The sequence below is a fragment of the Etheostoma spectabile genome, chromosome 9 (genome assembly GCF_008692095.1).
Source record: "Etheostoma spectabile isolate EspeVRDwgs_2016 chromosome 9, UIUC_Espe_1.0, whole genome shotgun sequence".
Taxonomy (NCBI): Eukaryota; Metazoa; Chordata; class Actinopteri; order Perciformes; family Percidae; genus Etheostoma; species Etheostoma spectabile.
Genome location: NC_045741.1, coordinates 17,901,649 through 17,908,253, shown reverse-complemented (window position 1 = coordinate 17,908,253; position 6,605 = coordinate 17,901,649). Strand labels below are relative to the sequence as shown.

Below are 6,605 nucleotides of genomic sequence, written 5' to 3'. Positions count from 1 at the left end.
CACACACACACACACACACACACACACATTTGTCCGTCTGCATCACAGATAGTATTTCTGATAAAAGAAATTTTCCACTTTTTGCAACCAGTCCGCTCATCATTATTGCCCTGTCCTTCCATTGGTGTTGCAATAAATGAGAAAAGGAAAATGCATTTTCTGTGGCTGCATAAAATACTTCCTGGGGTCAAGTGGCAATCCCCAAGGCATATTTAACAGCCAAACCTCAAATGAAGACAAACGCTTGGCCCTAATTGTTGCTGGAAATGCTCATTGAGTGGCTTGTCCTGTAGCTGCTAATCACAATTCAGCAAACCAGCTGCTCACTGGACTGTGTTCCTGAACCTTTACAATGTGTGTTTTTGGGTGTACACACATTGGCCCTCATCTATGAAACGTGCGTACGACCTAAAACGGCCGTAGGATGGGCGTACGCCGATTCCTACACAAAGCTTGGCATTTATCAATTTGAACATGAGCGGAGGCGGCGGAATAAATCTCAGGTCTGGTCTGAACTCGTGTACGCAAGTTTTCGAGTCAGTGTGGACTTGTAACAGGAGAAGGAGAAGTCATCAGTTGATCACTTACCGACAATGGCAGATCTAGCTCTTTTAGAAGACCTCTATGAGCCCTGCAACAGTGCACACGCAGCCTACACATACGAGCCACGGTGGGGGTGGGGGGAGGAACCCTACTATACACACCAGAAAAAGTCTGCAACATTGTTTTAGCCTGTGGGGTTCTGCACAACATCGGAAGAAAATGGGATGCCATAAATGTAGTCCCCCATTTTTATCTTCTATGTAAATGCACTCTCCTACAAAATCACAGCGGTAGTCAACAATGATTTATTTCCAAATAAAGGTATTTATGTCATCTTTGAAAAAACACTTTTTCTTTTTTCATATTGCAATATATATTGCAGGGGAAAATCTATCGCAATGTCAGATTTTTTCCAAAATCGTGCTGGCCTAGTCTGGGGCCTGGCAGAGCGTTGGAAAGAGGGGCTAAGAGTGTATGTCAAAATCTTAAAAATTACTATTAAGTAAATACTATTAAGACAGACCTCCGATAGATAACACTTCTCTTTTGATTTCTCTCCACATCTTTTTTCATTTGTAATTCACTGTTTCTAGGAAGGTGATCAACAATCCGTTTTTGACCTCTGATTTCATGTTGTCCAACTACTCTAGTTAATAGAATTCAGAGAGATACATTTATTGAAATAAAACATTGTGGTAGTCTATGAACAAAATTCAGGGCCGTTTTATTTTGCTTTTTCACATTTTTTTTCTTTAAAAAATACTTCAACATTCTGGGATTTGCTTTCTGGCAGAACGATATGTGGAAAGATAGATACTACTCTCATATGTTAACTTAGCATTTCACATGGTTTAAAGCCTCCACATTACACAAGTGTAATTTGCATATTGGATTGGCTTTCAAAGTAGTTGTGATGTCACAAATCATGTTGTAGGTACACACCCTCAAACTTACCCCTTCCTCAGCAGATGAATGTCAAAACAGCCTTCTAGTGTCAAACTCTGCACATGCATCACTCTGCAAAAAGAAGGCAGAACAATCAAGTGAAGTTTTAATAAGCAAAACACATTTTTGAGTGGAAGGGGACTTAAAGGATCGAGTGGAAGTCTTGCTTTTTAGCATGAACATAAAACGGAGCTTGCATCAACAGAAGTTTTACGGCCAACACAGACATGATAAACCTACAACATTACTCGTCTTTTTCTCTTCTGACTTTCATCTGCGGCCTCACAGAAAGTTCTTCACTACTCCGCAAAGCCACATAAACATCGGTCAAACCAGATGTCTGCTACAGCACAGAATCCCATGCAGCTATAAATCTTCTTTATTTTGTCCTCGTTGTCAATCAAAGCCACATCCTAAGTGGGGACTCATAACAGCATGAATCCCTCGGCACTTTATACCGCCCTGTACTTCTATTTCACAGGTTTTACTCTTCTCACTTGGTGTGTTACTGTAATGTTAATTGGCCCACTGCAACGTTGGCTACAGCGCTCTGAAAATACACTGCTCTTCACTTGGACGGAAAGCATGCGAACAACCAGAACCTCAGTATTTTTCTTGGATGTGAAACCAACAGTCACATTTTTCCCCCCACAGTTAAAAGTAGGTTTTGTAAACAGCCAGAAAAACCTTTGACAGGTTCTACTGCAAGCCCATCTCATCAGAGGTCTTGTTGAAACAGGTAAAAATATCAGCATAAGGATTTTGCCCCACATTTCCACAGGCCAAAGAGAAAGAGGAATGCAAGGATGGAGATGGACTTGTAGCCCACGCTCTGTATGGTGTGGTTTAACCTGTTTATAGCTGTTGGATTCTTTCCAACACATAATTTCTTGATTTCCATGGTTCAGCTTTGTTTGTGCACTGTCACTTTGGAGTGCTTACATGAACCGTTGTGGTCAACCATTTTCACTTGGTGCACACACACTGCAGTTCTACAGAGTTTTTATCCTAACACGGAGCTTGCAGGTTTCAATGAAAACACAAATCGCTTGAAAATAAATAAGATTTCAAAGGCTATTGATGCAGATTAGATTGGTGTTGGCCGCAGGATCATCAAATAATATAACTACATATATTTTTTGGGAATTGTTTCATAATTGCTAATAGAAATTCCAACACTTTCTGTAGTTTCCACTCTCCCTTTTCGGAATTTGTGGTCAATCCATTGGTCATTACCTCTCATGTGTCGGAGGATATGATTGATAGTGTTTGGGCCTGCTGGGCTGTAAAAATCCTTAGTCCAATGATATCACTGCATTCTGGGTCCTGGGCTCCAAGTGTGAATGTTGACACGGGCCCAGTGCCAGAATGCTGTCTGTTCCTCAGGACACCCTTGTCTCTTTCCTCAACTGGCCTTAGGGGCCGAAGTGTGCCGTTTCTTTTGGCAAACTAGTTGAACCTGCGGCCATCAAGCGGAGACAACTGCCGTCAATGAAACGCAGTGGGGAATCCTCAGTGATTCTCGAAGGGTGCCCCAGGTTCAGATAAACAGGTGTGACAATGTTGCATAATTGCTTGAGCATGTTTCAAAGCTGCACTCGTCAATAATCCTATATAAACAATGGACTAAATGGCCATGTATGTTGTGAAAGTGATTTTTCATGTGACAAACCCACAAATAATTATCATCCATACAAAACAGATAAACCCAATCAGTGTTTCCCACAGAATTAGATTGTATTTGCGGTGGTAGCTGAGAATTGTTGGAGAATTGTTTATAATAACAGGGTTTTCCCTGGCTCAGAATTGGCCTTAGAGCGGGACACACATGAAACGGGTGGTCTGTGGGTCCTCCCACAGGAAATTTTGAGCGTCAAAAACTTCATTTCCTGCATTCTGATACATTTTCAGGCACAAATTTGTAGTAAAAACATTTTAATTTATGTCAAGGATATAGATGTAACGAAATGTAGAAATGGTAGAAACGGTTGAAATGTTGAGAGTAACAATTACTCTTTTCATTTAAAACATCCTTATCACGGTGGATTACCACGGTGTGGAAACCCTATGTTTAATCTTTCCCAGCTTCAACCGAGGCTCCTGAAGTTGCCGCGAAGGCGCACTGCGTAGCCTAGAACGTGTGTTTCATTGTTTTTGTTGGAATCCTATCGGAAGGAGGAGATGACAGCACTCAGGACATTTATCAGTCCTGTAAAAAAGCGTGTAGTTATGACAGTAACACTTGCTCTCTCTACTGAGATGATCTTTACTGAGCTCTCTCTACTGATGATTGACGAATCCGTGACGAGTCATTGCTTTGATTTGAGGGGGCGGCTGTGGCTCAGTGGTAGAGCGGTTGCCTGCCAATCGGAAGGTTGGTGGTTCGATCCCGCCCCTGCAGTCATTGTCGAAGTGTCCTTGGGCAAGACACTGAACCCCGAGTTGCCCCCAGTGCGGCGCACCGGAGTGTGTATGTGTGTGAATGTTTATCTGATGAGCAGGTGGCACCTTGTACGGCAGCCCCGGCCACAGTGTATGAATGTGTGTGAATGGTGAATGTTTCCTGTAGATGTAAAAGCGCTTTGAGCAGTTGTTAAGACTGGAAAAGCGCTATATAAATACAGCACATTTACATTTACATCTCCTGCCAAGTATTTGCGCTCAGACAGAAGAAGGGGACAGAATGTAGCAGCTGGATAACAGACGTTTTTATTTTCTGTTCAGACTTGAAGTTATGTAGCTACTTAGCCCACAACGTAAGTTAAAACTATTCCGTAGCTTGCTTAACTATCATGGATTTTACTGCCTCGTTATCTGTGTAAACGTTGACTATGTTTATTCATATTTCAATAAGTGTTCTGCTACGACGTGGATACATTTAGCCCTTGTTACAACATGACATTTATTTGGAGAAAGAGAGATATTATCGCCTTGATAATATAATATGGATATATATAACATATATATAATAGCGCAATTTGCTAGCAACATGCAATTGCCAGTAAACAGACTAGGCTGTTGAGCCACATGCTTGCTTAGCTAAGGTGTATTATACTGTTTGCTCAGTTATGGATATTTGTGCTGTAATAGATGTGACTTATTCAAGTTTTAAATACGTCTTCCTGGATGTCAAAGTCAGACATCTCTGGTTCAAGTTCTTACTGTTCACCAGCTACAGCCAGCTAGTGTTTCAGTAGCCAGTTTTTACAAGCCCATTGCCTAAATCTTTGTAATATAATAAACACTGTTACACTTTTTGGAACAATTTCAGCTTGTGTAGACCTATCAGTGCTTTCTGAACAGATTGAACACACTTTTAAAAATACCGCGATAATACCTAAAACCATGATAAATGCGGTCACTATAACCGTGAGGTTACACCCCTCGTCAAGGAAAATAATACGGTTATGTCCTGTTAGTCTGAATATTGCATAACGGTATCTTTTCTGGATCTCCGCTGTGCGGCCGTGAGGAAAAATAAATAAATACATTTGGGAACTTGCATGCGGTTTAATATTTTCGAATCAATTGATTTTACCTACCAATCATATGAGAAGATTGCAACTCTAGCTAACGCAGAGCTCAAAGTACTCAGGCCTGCTGCTGGATTGGCCTATGGCTATTTGAGAAAAATAAATGAATTAAAAAGGCCACATTGGATTTGTTTTTGATGCGCTGGGTTTAATCAATCAACTTCCACCTACCAATGAAACAAGTTCTAGCCAGATGCAAAGTAGGGGGTGTCCCTGCCGAAAAGCGAGAGTGCGGTGTGTGGTCTCCATGGTAACGCGGCTAAAAAAAGTTCAGGTACAGCTTTAGTTGAGAAAGGAGTTAAAAACAAATGGCGCTGGGCATGAATAGAGGACGAGAGGAAAAGGGTGGAGCCGGGAAGCACCGGCATTGACCACTGCGACTGCGCCTTCACTGACCGACTGTGTTTGTGATTAAAAACAGTACGTGTTTGCACGTTCATAGCAGAACATGATTTGTCATTAACAGTGTCCACTGTGTAAAATGTCTTTAAAACCCAAACTGCCTTGACAAAGCTGTCTGGAATCAGCATGACTGTTATTTAAACATAATGGCCTTGTCCCAGAGTTTAGACGTCTAGCTATATGAAAAGCTAAACAAAGCATAGTTTTTTTTTCAATAAATGTACATGAAGCAACTTATGTCAACATGGACAAAATCATGATCATGTACTAATTAACTTTTTGATGATAACCTGGCCAAACACAACATCTAGAAAGTTTTGTTTTCACAATGATTCAATTAGGGTCGGGGAAAAAAAATCGATACAGCATAGTAAGCAGGCGCCAAGTATTGATCTATTATTATATATGTGTTGGTCTGTTTGTCTGCTTGACAATCCAATTTTGCAGCAATAAAATTGAAGTGAGATGAACAAGAGAAATGTATCTTTTTAGATGAAACAAATGTTGACAAAGTTTCCTTTTGGGGACATCATTTGAAATTGGTAAAAAATAGAAGTTGGGAAAAAAAGGTTATAAATTGCAGTATATTGCAGAACATTGCAATATGTTTAAAATTGCTGTAATATCTTATTGTGGCATAAGTATTGTGATGATATCGTACTGGGAGGCATCTGGTGATTCCTACCCCTAGATTCAGTAGGATATTATTGCAATATGAAAATCTACATTGACTCTTAATTTAACGGTTAATGGTTGGAAGAAGTAAAAGTTTATCCAAAAAAGTTACTTCTTAAAAATGACTTTTATTATTGTGTAATGTTAGGACTTTAACTGTTTTGCCAGTCAAATTAACTTTAATGAGTGCATATCAATCAAACCCCCCTTCCCTCCCAAAAAAAAGTTTCAGGCTCAGGATTCTTTTTCACTTTAAGCGCTGCTGCTATTACTACAGCTAATTTGTACAATAATACACTAATACACGTACAGTATTGACTGTGGATGAGAACGAGGCTGGCTGCCGAAAATCAGACCTTTTGGCGCTCGTGATATTTCTTTGGCGCTGGCTAAAACCTCTTAAAGGGGAGCCAAAACTTTCTTTATGCTGTAAAAACCCTGAATAAATACTGTAATAAATCACCATACCTGGTAAAATGTATATACATGCATACACTCATGGGAAAA

The 6,605-nt window shown here is 40.3% G+C and overlaps 1 long non-coding RNA gene across 1 annotated transcript in view; it reads right to left on the bottom strand.

Annotated features, from left to right (window-relative positions):
- LOC116695714 (uncharacterized) overlaps positions 1-5,381 on the bottom strand; it is a 15,386-nt gene extending 10,005 nt beyond the window's left edge. The window contains exon 1 of the long non-coding RNA XR_004333541.1: positions 5,300-5,381. This is a non-coding gene — a long non-coding RNA (uncharacterized LOC116695714). The remainder of the gene's footprint in view (positions 1-5,299) is intronic.
- Positions 5,382-6,605: the final 1,224 nt, after the last annotated feature.